This window comes from Gallus gallus, chromosome Z (genome assembly GCF_016699485.2).
Source record: "Gallus gallus isolate bGalGal1 chromosome Z, bGalGal1.mat.broiler.GRCg7b, whole genome shotgun sequence".
Lineage (NCBI taxonomy): Eukaryota > Metazoa > Chordata > Aves > Galliformes > Phasianidae > Gallus > Gallus gallus.
This window is the reverse complement of record NC_052572.1, coordinates 27,666,283-27,681,112: the sequence shown is the minus strand read 5'-3', so window position 1 is coordinate 27,681,112 and position 14,830 is coordinate 27,666,283. Positions and strand designations below refer to the sequence as shown.

Below are 14,830 nucleotides of genomic sequence, written 5' to 3'. Positions count from 1 at the left end.
GGTCCGACACAGCTCCTCCCTGATGCTCCTTCCTCCTAACACTTCTCCCCAGCACCCACGCGGGCAAACGGAGGGCTGCTGCTTCCCTCGGGACACATCAGCCTGCTCTGGCATGCTCTCCTCCTTGGGCTGCAGGGGAAGCTCTGCTCCAGCTCCTGGAGCACCTCTTCCCGCTCCTCCCGCTCCTCCTGCTCTGCCTCCTCCTCCTCCCGGTCCTCATCCTTCTCCACCTCAGCCTGCCCCTCCTCTTGCCCCTCCTCTCCCTCCTCCTCCTGCTCCTCCTCCCGACCCACCTCCTGCTCCTCCTCTGCTCAACTGGACATTAGCAGGGCCGTTTCTCACGCTTCTCCTTCCTCTCTCCCCACTGCTGGACAGCAGCCGCTGTCCTCTTTCTTCTCCTCCCCTCTGGGTTCATGCCCCAAGGCGCCGCAACCTCGCGCGCTGGGCTCAGCTTTGCCCTGTGGCAGTGCCACCGGAGCCAGATCAGATTGCTGGCATCTGCCTTGGGGCAGCCCTGCCTTCTCCTCAGAGGCCACCGTCAACCTCCACTGACGGCACCTACACCCCCTACACGTCTATAGGAACACACGTCTTGTAACACCTGAGCACGTCCTGCTCCAAAGGGACTAGCCAGCCGGTCCGAGGGAGATGGCAGAAAATGACAGCTGCTAAAAACAAAGGCCGCTCAGCCAATCACTGAGCGCTACGCAAACCCGTGGCTTACAAAGTGCCACAAAATGGAGGCTCCCCCCTATGGAATGTGGACTGAAACAAAATGGCGCCCCTGCAGTTTCACAAAATGGCGGCAGCTCCCTGTGAAAGGCAGACTGAAAGAAAATGGCGCCTCCCTATGTAGGTAAAGGGGAGGGATTTCCTGTCCGGGCCACCCCTCCCTTTGGGCAGGCCCAGTAGCGCTGGGACCTCCCCTTCACTCCCAAAACATTCCTTGCCCTGGCATGCACTCTGCGCAGTGTGCCTCCAGCTGGTAGCTGGGAAGAGCTGCAGGATGGAGGCGCCGCTCAGCAGAGCACCACCACCCGCAGAAGCAGCAGCAGCAGCAGCAGCTGCACGCTCCACACTGCTCGGCGTCTCGCCGGCCGAGCGGTAGGGGGAGCTCATCTGCCCGCTGTGTGTAGTCAGGTGAGCCTGAAGCGGTAAAGTCGGCGAGCGGGACCCCAGATAGCGGTGAGCGTGGGGAGGTGTTTGTTGGCCCCTTTCTAGGCGGCCAGGTGGGCCCTTCCTGTTCTTCACCGGGAAGGTGAGAGAACAAGTGACCTGCACACCCTGACCGTGTTTGTGCGATTTGAACTGCTGTGGTGCTTGTGTCCAGGTGCTTTCTTTTCTCGGCGTTACAGGTCACGTGCCGGGCAAGAAAACACAGCCGCTGCAAAAACAAATGCGGCTGGTAGAACAGTCTTGCGCCCACCTGGTGCACGGGTCACTTAGTGATGGCCTTAAGCAATCCTTCCGCTTGCCATATGCACACGCCGGGAGTCACCTGAGCTTTCGGCACAAAGGCTGGGGCAGATGTAACCACCACTTTCTGCTGCTGAGGAGCTCCTCCAACCAATGCTGTCTTTCCTGGGTGTGCCTGCTGAATTTCTGCATTCACGCAGTTCAGCAAAAGCTTGTCTGGAAAGAACAGACTGCCCCGTTGACGCCCACGCTTTTAGGAGTACGTACACGTATCTAATGTTGTTATTATCTTGATACACGTGTGTCTGTTTGCTAGCGTTGTCGTGGTTTAGCCCCGCAGACTGATAAACAGCCCTGTCTCACCGGCCCCAGGTCGGGAGCGGGGACAAAGGCGGGAAGGCAACGGTGCGAGAACTCAGGGGGCTGAGAGCAAGACACCGTACTAGGGAAAGCAAAAACCAGGCCCGCACAACCAGGAAAACGGGGGACACATTCCCTGCATGCCATCGGCAGGCCGATATTCAGCCACATCCAGGAACAGCGCGCTCAGTGCACGTAACCATCTCTTGGGAAGGCAAGAGCATCCATCCCACCATGACCCATTCCTCCTGCTTGACACACGCTTTCATTGCCGAGCGTGACATCCCGGCCCGTTTGGGCCGGCTGTGTGGCTCCGTCTCCTGGCTGTGGCTGCTCCCAGCTTCTGCTCTGTCCCCTGCCTCCTCGCTGGATGAACAGCACAAGAAGCAGAAAAGTCCTTGGCTCTGTGCAAGCACTGCTCTGCAGCAGCCAAAAGCACGCGTGTGTTAGCACCTCTGTTTTCACGAAAAGAATCCAATAACCAGCACCCGTGAGACTCTGCCAGGCCACGGCACTCAATCCCAGGCCAAATCACAACAACTAAAGTACTGCAGTCAGAGAGCAGTGCAGTCTCGGGAGCACCTACTTGTAAGGAAATGAAATAGATTTACTAGCATGTACCAAGTGCGCTCTCTAGATGTCGATGAGAGTGCATTTTGCTGTACGGCTCCCAGCTTGGCCGGCAGCCCCTTGCCATCACAGCCCCCCTCTAACTCTCTGTCCTCTGCAGGATCGGGTGCACAGTAAGTTGGGCAATCTCCAGCGTTAACACTAACACAGGGAGCTCACTATACCAATCACCCTCACAGGCAAAACAATCTCAACGCGCACTGAGTGGATTTACATTACTGCCAATTGCAAACAGCGGCGGACAGCAAGGAACAAAACCACTTTCCACCTCTCCTCCTCTCGCTACTTCCCAGGCTCCCTTTCTCTCCTTAATACTCAGTTCCCAGACCTCACCTCCCCACGTGCCTGCCTCGGGACCCACAGCCATCACAGGCGGTCCGTCACAGCTCCTCCCTGATGCTCCTTCCTCCTAACACTTCTCCCCAGCACCCACGCGGGCAAACGGAGGGCTGCTGCTTCCCTCGGGACACATCAGCCTGCTCTGGCATGCTCTCCTCCTTGGGCTGCAGGGGAAGCTCTGCTCCAGCTCCTGGAGCACCTCTTCCCGCTCCTCCCGCTCCTCCTGCTCTGCCTCCTCCTCCTCCCGGTCCTCATCCTTCTCCCACCTCAGCCTGCCCCTCCTCTTGCCCCTCCTCTCCCTCCTCCTCCTGCTCCTCCTCCCGACCCACCTCCTGCTCCTCCTCTGCTCAACTGGACATTAGCAGGGCCGTTTCTCACGCTTCTCCTTCCTCTCTCCCCACTGCTGGACAGCAGCCGCTGTCCTCTTTCTTCTCCTCCCCTCTGGGTTCATGCCCCAAGGCGCCGCAACCTCGCGCGCTGGGCTCAGCTTTGCCCTGTGGCAGTGCCACCGGAGCCAGATCAGATTGCTGGCATCTGCCTTGGGGCAGCCCTGCCTTCTCCTCAGAGGCCACCGTCAACCTCCACTGACGGCACCTACACCCCCTACACGTCTATAGGAACACACGTCTTGTAACACCTGAGCACGTCCTGCTCCAAAGGGACTAGCCAGCCGGTCCGAGGGAGATGGCAGAAAATGACAGCTGCTAAAACAAAGGCCGCTCAGCCAATCACTGAACGCTACGCAAACCCGTGGCTTACAAAGTGCCACAAAATGGAGGCTCCCCCCTATGGAATGTGGACTGAAACAAAATGGCGCCCCTGCAGTTTCACAAAATGGCGGCAGCTCCCTGTGAAAGGCAGACTGAAAGAAAATGGCGCCTCCCTATGTAGGTAAAGGGGAGGGATTTCCTGTCCGGGCCACCCCTCCCTTTGGGCAGGCCCAGTAGCGCTGGGACCTCCCCTTCACTCCCAAAACATTCCTTGCCCTGGCATGCACTCTGCGCAGTGTGCCTCCAGCTGGTAGCTGGGAAGAGCTGCAGGATGGAGGCGCCGCTCAGCAGAGCACCACCACCCGCAGAAGCAGCAGCAGCAAGCAGCAGCTGCACGCTCCAAACTGCTCGGCGTCTCGCCGGCCGAGCGGTAGGGGGAGCTCATCTGCCCGCTGTGTGTAGTCAGGTGAGCCTGAAGCGGTAAAGTCGGCGAGCGGGACCCCAGATAGCGGTGAGCGTGGGGAGGTGTTTGTTGGCCCCTTTCTAGGCGGCCAGGTGGGCCCTTCCTGTTCTTCACCGGGAAGGTGAGAGAACAAGTGACCTGCACACCCTGACCGTGTTTGTGCGATTTGAACTGCTGTGGTGCTTGTGTCCAGGTGCTTTCTTTTCTCGGCGTTACAGGTCACGTGCCGGGCAAGAAAACACAGCCGCTGCAAAAACAAATGCAGCTGGTAGAACAGTCTTGTGCCCACCTGGTCCACGGGTCACTTAGTGATGGCCTTAAGCAATCCTTCCGCTTGCCATAAGCGCACGCCGGGAGTCACCTGAGCTTTCGGCACAAAGGCTGGGGCAGATGTAACCACCACTTTCTGCTGCTGAGGAGCTCCTCCAACCAATGCTGTCTTTCCTGGGTGTGCCTGCTGAATTTCTGCATTCACGCAGTTCAGCAAAAGCTTGTCTGGAAAGAACAGACTGCCCCGTTGACGCCCACGCTTTTAGGAGTACGTACACGTATCTAATGTTGTTATTATCTTGATACACGTGTGTCTGTTTGCTAGCGTTGTCGTGGTTTAGCCCCGCAGACTGATAAACAGCCCTGTCTCACCGGCCCCAGGTCGGGAGCGGGGACAAAGGCGGGAAGGCAACGGTGCGAGAACTCAGGGGGCTGAGAGCAAGACACCGTACTAGGGAAAGCAAAAACCAGGCCCGCACAACCAGGAAAACGGGGGACACATTCCCTGCATGCCATCGGCAGGCCGATATTCAGCCACATCCAGGAACAGCGCGCTCAGTGCACGTAACCATCTCTTGGGAAGGCAAGAGCATCCATCCCACCATGACCCATTCCTCCTGCTTGACACACGCTTTCATTGCCGAGCGTGACATCCCGGCCCGTTTGGGCCGGCTGTGTGGCTCCGTCTCCTGGCTGTGGCTGCTCCCAGCTTCTGCTCTGTCCCCTGCCTCCTCGCTGGATGAACAGCACAAGAAGCAGAAAAGTCCTTGGCTCTGTGCAAGCACTGCTCTGCAGCAGCCAAAAGCACGCGTGTGTTAGCACCTCTGTTTTCACGAAAAGAATCCAATAACCAGCACCCGTGAGACTCTGCCAGGCCACGGCACTCAATCCCAGGCCAAATCACAACAACTAAAGTACTGCAGTCAGAGAGCAGTGCAGTCTCGGGAGCACCTACTTGTAAGGAAATGAAATAGATTTACTAGCATGTACCAAGTGCGCTCTCTAGATGTCGATGAGAGTGCATTTTGCTGTACGGCTCCCAGCTTGGCCGGCAGCCCCTTGCCATCACAGCCCCCCTCTAACTCTCTGTCCTCAGCAGGATCGGGTGCACAGTAAGTTGGGCAATCTCCAGCGTTAACACTAACACAGGGAGCTCACTATACCAATCACCCTCACAGGCAAAACAATCTCAACGCGCACTGAGTGGATTTACATTACTGCCAATTGCAAACAGCGGCGGACAGCAAGGAACAAAACCACTTTCCACCTCTCCTCCTCTCGCTACTTCCCAGGCTCCCTTTCTCTCCTTAATACTCAGTTCCCAGACCTCACCTCCCCACGTGCCTGCCTCGGGACCCACAGCCATCACAGGCGGTCCGTCACAGCTCCTCCCTGATGCTCCTTCCTCCTAACACTTCTCCCCAGCACCCACGCGGGCAAACGGAGGGCTGCTGCTTCCCTCGGGACACATCAGCCTGCTCTGGCATGCTCTCCTCCTTGGGCTGCAGGGGAAGCTCTGCTCCAGCTCCTGGAGCACCTCTTCCCGCTCCTCCCGCTCCTCCTGCTCTGCCTCCTCCTCCTCCCGGTCCTCATCCTTCTCCCACCTCAGCCTGCCCCTCCTCTTGCCCCTCCTCTCCCTCCTCCTCCTGCTCCTCCTCCCGACCCACCTCCTGCTCCTCCTCTGCTCAACTGGACATTAGCAGGGCCGTTTCTCACGCTTCTCCTTCCTCTCTCCCCACTGCTGGACAGCAGCCGCTGTCCTCTTTCTTCTCCTCCCCTCTGGGTTCATGCCCCAAGGCGCCGCAACCTCGCGCGCTGGGCTCAGCTTTGCCCTGTGGCAGTGCCACCGGAGCCAGATCAGATTGCTGGCATCTGCCTTGGGGCAGCCCTGCCTTCTCCTCAGAGGCCACCGTCAACCTCCACTGACGGCACCTACACCCCCTACACGTCTATAGGAACACACGTCTTGTAACACCTGAGCACGTCCTGCTCCAAAGGGACTAGCCAGCCGGTCCGAGGGAGATGGCAGAAAATGACAGCTGCTAAAACAAAGGCCGCTCAGCCAATCACTGAGCGCTACGCAAACCCGTGGCTTACAAAGTGCCACAAAATGGAGGCTCCCCCCTATGGAATGTGGACTGAAACAAAATGGCGCCCCTGCAGTTTCACAAAATGGCGGCAGCTCCCTGTGAAAGGCAGACTGAAAGAAAATGGCGCCTCCCTATGTAGGTAAAGGGGAGGGATTTCCTGTCCGGGCCACCCCTCCCTTTGGGCAGGCCCAGTAGCGCTGGGACCTCCCCTTCACTCCCAAAACATTCCTTGCCCTGGCATGCACTCTGCGCAGTGTGCCTCCAGCTGGTAGCTGGGAAGAGCTGCAGGATGGAGGCGCCGCTCAGCAGAGCACCACCACCCGCAGAAGCAGCAGCAGCAGCAGCAGCTGCACGCTCCACACTGCTCGGCGTCTCGCCGGCCGAGCGGTAGGGGGAGCTCATCTGCCCGCTGTGTGTAGTCAGGTGAGCCTGAAGCGGTAAAGTCGGTGAGCGGGACCCCAGATAGCGGTGAGCGTGGGGAGGTGTTTGTTGGCCCCTTTCTAGGCGGCCAGGTGGGCCCTTCCTGTTCTTCACCGGGAAGGTGAGAGAACAAGTGACCTGCACACCCTGACCGTGTTTGTGCGATTTGAACTGCTGTGGTGCTTGTGTCCAGGTGCTTTCTTTTCTCGGCGTTACAGGTCACGTGCCGGGCAAGAAAACACAGCCGCTGCAAAAACAAATGCGGCTGGTAGAACAGTCTTGTGCCCACCTGGTCCACGGGTCACTTAGTGATGGCCTTAAGCAATCCTTCCGCTTGCCATAAGCGCACGCCGGGAGTCACCTGAGCTTTCGGCACAAAGGCTGGGGCAGATGTAACCACCACTTTCTGCTGCTGAGGAGCTCCTCCAACCAATGCTGTCTTTCCTGGGTGTGCCTGCTGAATTTCTGCATTCACGCAGTTCAGCAAAAGCTTGTCTGGAAAGAACAGACTGCCCCGTTGACGCCCACGCTTTTAGGAGTACGTACACGTATCTAATGTTGTTATTATCTTGATACACGTGTGTCTGTTTGCTAGCGTTGTCGTGGTTTAGCCCCGCAGACTGATAAACAGCCCTGTCTCACCGGCCCCAGGTCGGGAGCGGGGACAAAGGCGGGAAGGCAACGGTGCGAGAACTCAGGGGGCTGAGAGCAAGACACCGTACTAGGGAAAGCAAAAACCAGGCCCGCACAACCAGGAAAACGGGGGACACATTCCCTGCATGCCATCGGCAGGCCGATATTCAGCCACATCCAGGAACAGCGCGCTCAGTGCACGTAACCATCTCTTGGGAAGGCAAGAGCATCCATCCCACCATGACCCATTCCTCCTGCTTGACACACGCTTTCATTGCCGAGCGTGACATCCCGGCCCGTTTGGGCCGGCTGTGTGGCTCCGTCTCCTGGCTGTGGCTGCTCCCAGCTTCTGCTCTGTCCCCTGCCTCCTCGCTGGATGAACAGCACAAGAAGCAGAAAAGTCCTTGGCTCTGTGCAAGCACTGCTCTGCAGCAGCCAAAAGCACGCGTGTGTTAGCACCTCTGTTTTCACGAAAAGAATCCAATAACCAGCACCCGTGAGACTCTGCCAGGCCACGGCACTCAATCCCAGGCCAAATCACAACAACTAAAGTACTGCAGTCAGAGAGCAGTGCAGTCTCGGGAGCACCTACTTGTAAGGAAATGAAATAGATTTACTAGCATGTACCAAGTGCGCTCTCTAGATGTCGATGAGAGTGCATTTTGCTGTACGGCTCCCAGCTTGGCCGGCAGCCCCTTGCCATCACAGCCCCCCTCTAACTCTCTGTCCTCAGCAGGATCGGGTGCACAGTAAGTTGGGCAATCTCCAGCGTTAACACTAACACAGGGAGCTCACTATACCAATCACCCTCACAGGCAAAACAATCTCAACGCGCACTGAGTGGATTTACATTACTGCCAATTGCAAACAGCGGCGGACAGCAAGGAACAAAACCACTTTCCACCTCTCCTCCTCTCGCTACTTCCCAGGCTCCCTTTCTCTCCTTAATACTCAGTTCCCAGACCTCACCTCCCCACGTGCCTGCCTCGGGACCCACAGCCATCACAGGCGGTCCGACACAGCTCCTCCCTGATGCTCCTTCCTCCTAACACTTCTCCCCAGCACCCACGCGGGCAAACGGAGGGCTGCTGCTTCCCTCGGGACACATCAGCCCTGCTCTGGCATGCTCTCCTCCTTGGGCTGCAGGGGAAGCTCTGCTCCAGCTCCTGGAGCACCTCTTCCCGCTCCTCCCGCTCCTCCTGCTCTGCCTCCTCCTCCTCCCGGTCCTCATCCTTCTCCCACCTCAGCCTGCCCCTCCTCTTGCCCCTCCTCTCCCTCCTCCTCCTGCTCCTCCTCCCGACCCACCTCCTGCTCCTCCTCTGCTCAACTGGACATTAGCAGGGCCGTTTCTCACGCTTCTCCTTCCTCTCTCCCCACTGCTGGACAGCAGCCGCTGTCCTCTTTCTTCTCCTCCCCTCTGGGTTCATGCCCCAAGGCACCGCAACCTCGCGCGCTGGGCTCAGCTTTGCCCTGTGGCAGTGCCACCGGAGCCAGATCAGATTGCTGGCATCTGCCTTGGGGCAGCCCTGCCTTCTCCTCAGAGGCCACCGTCAACCTCCACTGACGGCACCTACACCCCCTACACGTCTATAGGAACACACGTCTTGTAACACCTGAGCACGTCCTGCTCCAAAGGGACTAGCCAGCCGGTCCGAGGGAGATGGCAGAAAATGACAGCTGCTAAAACAAAGGCCGCTCAGCCAATCACTGAGCGCTACGCAAACCCGTGGCTTACAAAGTGCCACAAAATGGAGGCTCCCCCCTATGGAATGTGGACTGAAACAAAATGGCGCCCCTGCAGTTTCACAAAATGGCGGCAGCTCCCTGTGAAAGGCAGACTGAAAGAAAATGGCGCCTCCCTATATAGGTAAAGGGGAGGGATTTCCTGTCCGGGCCACCCCTCCCTTTGGGCAGGCCCAGTAGCGCTGGGACCTCCCCTTCACTCCCAAAACATTCCTTGCCCTGGCATGCACTCTGCGCAGTGTGCCTCCAGCTGGTAGCTGGGAAGAGCTGCAGGATGGAGGCGCCGCTCAGCAGAGCACCACCACCCGCAGAAGCAGCAGCAGCAGCAGCAGCTGCACGCTCCACACTGCTCGGTGTCTCGCCGGCCGAGCGGTAGGGGGAGCTCATCTGCCCGCTGTGTGTAGTCAGGTGAGCCTGAAGCGGTAAAGTCGGCGAGCGGGACCCCAGATAGCGGTGAGCGTGGGGAGGTGTTTGTTGGCCCCTTTCTAGGCGGCCAGGTGGGCCCTTCCTGTTCTTCACCGGGAAGGTGAGAGAACAAGTGACCTGCACACCCTGACCGTGTTTGTGCGATTTGAACTGCTGTGGTGCTTGTGTCCAGGTGCTTTCTTTTCTCGGCGTTACAGGTCACGTGCCGGGCAAGAAAACACAGCCGCTGCAAAAACAAATGCGGCTGGTAGAACAGTCTTGTGCCCACCTGGTCCACGGGTCACTTAGTGATGGCCTTAAGCAATCCTTCCGCTTGCCATAAGCGCACGCCGGGAGTCACCTGAGCTTTCGGCACAAAGGCTGGGGCAGATGTAACCACCACTTTCTGCTGCTGAGGAGCTCCTCCAACCAATGCTGTCTTTCCTGGGTGTGCCTGCTGAATTTCTGCATTCACGCAGTTCAGCAAAAGCTTGTCTGGAAAGAACAGACTGCCCCGTTGACGCCCACGCTTTTAGGAGTACGTACACGTATCTAATGTTGTTATTATCTTGATACACGTGTGTCTGTTTGCTAGCGTTGTCGTGGTTTAGCCCCGCAGACTGATAAACAGCCCTGTCTCACCGGCCCCAGGTCGGGAGCGGGGACAAAGGCGGGAAGGCAACGGTGCGAGAACTCAGGGGGCTGAGAGCAAGACACCGTACTAGGGAAAGCAAAAACCAGGCCCGCACAACCAGGAAAACGGGGGACACATTCCCTGCATGCCATCGGCAGGCCGATATTCAGCCACATCCAGGAACAGCGCGCTCAGTGCACGTAACCATCTCTTGGGAAGGCAAGAGCATCCATCCCACCATGACCCATTCCTCCTGCTTGACACACGCTTTCATTGCCGAGCGTGACATCCCGGCCCGTTTGGGCCGGCTGTGTGGCTCCGTCTCCTGGCTGTGGCTGCTCCCAGCTTCTGCTCTGTCCCCTGCCTCCTCGCTGGATGAACAGCACAAGAAGCAGAAAAGTCCTTGGCTCTGTGCAAGCACTGCTCTGCAGCAGCCAAAAGCACGCGTGTGTTAGCACCTCTGTTTTCACGAAAAGAATCCAATAACCAGCACCCGTGAGACTCTGCCAGGCCACGGCACTCAATCCCAGGCCAAATCACAACAACTAAAGTACTGCAGTCAGAGAGCAGTGCAGTCTCGGGAGCACCTACTTGTAAGGAAATGAAATAGATTTACTAGCATGTACCAAGTGCGCTCTCTAGATGTCGATGAGAGTGCATTTTGCTGTACGGCTCCCAGCTTGGCCGGCAGCCCCTTGCCATCACAGCCCCCCTCTAACTCTCTGTCCTCTGCAGGATCGGGTGCACAGTAAGTTGGGCAATCTCCAGCGTTAACACTAACACAGGGAGCTCACTATACCAATCACCCTCACAGGCAAAACAATCTCAACGCGCACTGAGTGGATTTACATTACTGCCAATTGCAAACAGCGGCGGACAGCAAGGAACAAAACCACTTTCCACCTCTCCTCCTCTCGCTACTTCCCAGGCTCCCTTTCTCTCCTTAATACTCAGTTCCCAGACCTCACCTCCCCACGTGCCTGCCTCGGGACCCACAGCCATCACAGGCGGTCCGTCACAGCTCCTCCCTGATGCTCCTTCCTCCTAAAACTTCTCCCCAGCACCCACGCGGGCAAACGGAGGGCTGCTGCTTCCCTCGGGACACATCAGCCTGCTCTGGCATGCTCTCCTCCTTGGGCTGCAGGGGAAGCTCTGCTCCAGCTCCTGGAGCACCTCTTCCCGCTCCTCCCGCTCCTCCTGCTCTGCCTCCTCCTCCTCCCGGTCCTCATCCTTCTCCCACCTCAGCCTGCCCCTCCTCTTGCCCCTCCTCTCCCTCCTCCTCCTGCTCCTCCTCCCGACCCACCTCCTGCTCCTCCTCTGCTCAACTGGACATTAGCAGGGCCGTTTCTCACGCTTCTCCTTCCTCTCTCCCCACTGCTGGACAGCAGCCGCTGTCCTCTTTCTTCTCCTCCCCTCTGGGTTCATGCCCCAAGGCACCGCAACCTCGCGCGCTGGGCTCAGCTTTGCCCTGTGGCAGTGCCACCGGAGCCAGATCAGATTGCTGGCATCTGCCTTGGGGCAGCCCTGCCTTCTCCTCAGAGGCCACCGTCAACCTCCACTGACGGCACCTACACCCCCTACACGTCTATAGGAACACACGTCTTGTAACACCTGAGCACGTCCTGCTCCAAAGGGACTAGCCAGCCGGTCCGAGGGAGATGGCAGAAAATGACAGCTGCTAAAACAAAGGCCGCTCAGCCAATCACTGAGCGCTACGCAAACCCGTGGCTTACAAAGTGCCACAAAATGGAGGCTCCCCCCTATGGAATGTGGACTGAAACAAAATGGCGCCCCTGCAGTTTCACAAAATGGCGGCAGCTCCCTGTGAAAGGCAGACTGAAAGAAAATGGCGCCTCCCTATGTAGGTAAAGGGGAGGGATTTCCTGTCCGGGCCACCCCTCCCTTTGGGCAGGCCCAGTAGCGCTGGGACCTCCCCTTCACTCCCAAAACATTCCTTGCCCTGGCATGCACTCTGCGCAGTGTGCCTCCAGCTGGTAGCTGGGAAGAGCTGCAGGATGGAGGCGCCGCTCAGCAGAGCACCACCACCCGCAGAAGCAGCAGCAGCAGCAGCAGCTGCACGCTCCACACTGCTCGGCGTCTTGCCGGCCGAGCGGTAGGGGGAGCTCATCTGCCCGCTGTGTGTAGTCAGGTGAGCCTGAAGCGGTAAAGTCGGCGAGCGGGACCCCAGATAGCGGTGAGCGTGGGGAGGTGTTTGTTGGCCCCTTTCTAGGCGGCCAGGTGGGCCCTTCCTGTTCTTCACCGGGAAGGTGAGAGAACAAGTGACCTGCACACCCTGACCGTGTTTGTGCGATTTGAACTGCTGTGGTGCTTGTGTCCAGGTGCTTTCTTTTCTCGGCGTTACAGGTCACGTGCCGGGCAAGAAAACACAGCCGCTGCAAAAACAAATGCAGCTGGTAGAACAGTCTTGTGCCCACCTGGTCCACGGGTCACTTAGTGATGGCCTTAAGCAATCCTTCCGCTTGCCATAAGCGCACGCCGGGAGTCACCTGAGCTTTCGGCACAAAGGCTGGGGCAGATGTAACCACCACTTTCTGCTGCTGAGGAGCTCCTCCAACCAATGCTGTCTTTCCTGGGTGTGCCTGCTGAATTTCTGCATTCACGCAGTTCAGCAAAAGCTTGTCTGGAAAGAACAGACTGCCCCGTTGACGCCCACGCTTTTAGGAGTACGTACACGTATCTAATGTTGTTATTATCTTGATACACGTGTGTCTGTTTGCTAGCGTTGTCGTGGTTTAGCCCCGCAGACTGATAAACAGCCCTGTCTCACCGGCCCCAGGTCGGGAGCGGGGACAAAGGCGGGAAGGCAACGGTGCGAGAACTCAGGGGGCTGAGAGCAAGACACCGTACTAGGGAAAGCAAAAACCAGGCCCGCACAACCAGGAAAACGGGGGACACATTCCCTGCATGCCATCGGCAGGCCGATATTCAGCCACATCCAGGAACAGCGCGCTCAGTGCACGTAACCATCTCTTGGGAAGGCAAGAGCATCCATCCCACCATGACCCATTCCTCCTGCTTGACACACGCTTTCATTGCCGAGCGTGACATCCCGGCCCGTTTGGGCCGGCTGTGTGGCTCCGTCTCCTGGCTGTGGCTGCTCCCAGCTTCTGCTCTGTCCCCTGCCTCCTCGCTGGATGAACAGCACAAGAAGCAGAAAAGTCCTTGGCTCTGTGCAAGCACTGCTCTGCAGCAGCCAAAAGCACGCGTGTGTTAGCACCTCTGTTTTCACGAAAAGAATCCAATAACCAGCACCCGTGAGACTCTGCCAGGCCACGGCACTCAATCCCAGGCCAAATCACAACAACTAAAGTACTGCAGTCAGAGAGCAGTGCAGTCTCGGGAGCACCTACTTGTAAGGAAATGAAATAGATTTACTAGCATGTACCAAGTGCGCTCTCTAGATGTCGATGAGAGTGCATTTTGCTGTACGGCTCCCAGCTTGGCCGGCAGCCCCTTGCCATCACAGCCCCCCTCTAACTCTCTGTCCTCAGCAGGATCGGGTGCACAGTAAGTTGGGCAATCTCCAGCGTTAACACTAACACAGGGAGCTCACTATACCAATCACCCTCACAGGCAAAACAATCTCAACGCGCACTGAGTGGATTTACATTACTGCCAATTGCAAACAGCGGCGGACAGCAAGGAACAAAACCACTTTCCACCTCTCCTCCTCTCGCTACTTCCCAGGCTCCCTTTCTCTCCTTAATACTCAGTTCCCAGACCTCACCTCCCCACGTGCCTGCCTCGGGACCCACAGCCATCACAGGCGGTCCGTCACAGCTCCTCCCTGATGCTCCTTCCTCCTAACACTTCTCCCCAGCACCCACGCGGGCAAACGGAGGGCTGCTGCTTCCCTCAGGGACACATCAGCCTGCTCTGGCATGCTCTCCTCCTTGGGCTGCAGGGGAAGCTCTGCTCCAGCTCCTGGAGCACCTCTTCCCGCTCCTCCCGCTCCTCCTGCTCTGCCTCCTCCTCCTCCCGGTCCTCATCCTTCTCCCACCTCAGCCTGCCCCTCCTCTTGCCCCTCCTCTCCCTCCTCCTCCTGCTCCTCCTCCCGACCCACCTCCTGCTCCTCCTCTGCTCAACTGGACATTAGCAGGGCCGTTTCTCACGCTTCTCCTTCCTCTCTCCCCACTGCTGGACAGCAGCCGCTGTCCTCTTTCTTCTCCTCCCCTCTGGGTTCATGCCCCAAGGCACCGCAACCTCGCGCGCTGGGCTCAGCTTTGCCCTGTGGCAGTGCCACCGGAGCCAGATCAGATTGCTGGCATCTGCCTTGGGGCAGCCCTGCCTTCTCCTCAGAGGCCACCGTCAACCTCCACTGACGGCACCTACACCCCCTACACGTCTATAGGAACACACGTCTTGTAACACCTGAGCACGTCCTGCTCCAAAGGGACTAGCCAGCCGGTCCGAGGGAGATGGCAGAAAATGACAGCTGCTAAAACAAAGGCCGCTCAGCCAATCACTGAGCGCTACGCAAACCCGTGGCTTACAAAGTGCCACAAAATGGAGGCTCCCCCCTATGGAATGTGGACTGAAACAAAATGGCGCCCCTGCAGTTTCACAAAATGGCGGCAGCTCCCTGTGAAAGGCAGACTGAAAGAAAATGGCGCCTCCCTATGTAGGTAAAGGGGAGGGATTTCCTGTCCGCGGCCACCCCTCCCTTTGGGCAGGCCCAGTAGCACTGGGACCTCCC

The 14,830-nt window shown here is 58.1% G+C and overlaps 2 long non-coding RNA genes across 2 annotated transcripts; both read left to right on the top strand.

Moving 5' to 3' along the window:
• Positions 1-298: 298 nt before the first annotated feature.
• LOC112530634 lies at positions 299-7,955 on the top strand. Its single transcript, XR_003072414.3, has 2 exons — positions 299-6,701; positions 6,917-7,955. It is a non-coding gene; the product is annotated as an uncharacterized LOC112530634 (long non-coding RNA).
• Positions 7,956-8,641: 686 nt separating this feature from the next.
• LOC107052264 lies at positions 8,642-14,742 on the top strand. Its single transcript, XR_001464652.3, has 2 exons — positions 8,642-12,262; positions 12,478-14,742. It is a non-coding gene; the product is annotated as an uncharacterized LOC107052264 (long non-coding RNA).
• The last annotated feature ends 88 nt before the right edge of the window (positions 14,743-14,830 follow it).